A 707-nucleotide genomic window follows, 5' to 3' on the forward strand; every position below is an offset into this window, starting at 1 on the left:
TAAGCAATCCTCCTGCCTTGGCTTCCCAAAGTGCTGGGATTACAGGCATGAGCCACCACCCCTGGCCTAGAGGTTTTTTGTTTGTTTGTTTGTTTGTTTTTGAGACAGAGTCTCACTCTGTCACCCTGGCTGGAGTGCAGTGGTGTGATCTTGGCTCACTGCAACCTCCACCTAACAGGTTCAGACCATGCTCCTGCCTCAGCCTTCTGAGTAGCTGGGATTACAGGTGCACACCACCATGCCCAGTTAATTTTTATATTTTTAATAGAGATGGAGTTTCACCATGTTGACTAGGCTGGTCTCGAACTCCTGATCTCAGGTGATCACTTGCCTCGGCCTCTCAAAGTGCTGGGATTATAGGCATGAGCCACTGTGCCTGGCCTAGATGTTTTTAAATGCATAAAACACAGGTGCTCTGCTTCTGATCACAGAATTCTTCCATGTGGTGACAAGGACACAACCTCCATCTCTGACCCAGAATGTCTGTCTTGGTAATAGAGGGGACAGAGAGAGCAGAGAGAGCTGGGGGAAGGAGCTCTAAAGGATGGCTGAACTGAAGAGAAAATTTACCAACTAGAAAAGGAGTTAAAATTATAGCTGCCAGTACCTCAGCTGGTAGAAAAGGAACTTGCACTATCTTGAAAGACTGTCCACAATTTTCCCAACATATCTAAAGATTTCAATACTTTCATCAAACATTGGGAAAT

The 707-nt window shown here is 45.7% G+C and overlaps 1 protein-coding gene across 1 annotated transcript in view; it reads right to left on the reverse strand.

Annotated features, from left to right (window-relative positions):
- Positions 1-707, reverse strand: part of SMG5 (SMG5 nonsense mediated mRNA decay factor) — a 43,800-nt gene that overhangs the window by 35,818 nt on the left and 7,275 nt on the right. The window lies entirely within an intron of this gene.

Source organism: Colobus angolensis, unplaced genomic scaffold, assembly GCF_000951035.1.
Source record: "Colobus angolensis palliatus isolate OR3802 unplaced genomic scaffold, Cang.pa_1.0 Scaffold77, whole genome shotgun sequence".
NCBI classification, from domain to species: Eukaryota; Metazoa; Chordata; class Mammalia; order Primates; family Cercopithecidae; genus Colobus; species Colobus angolensis.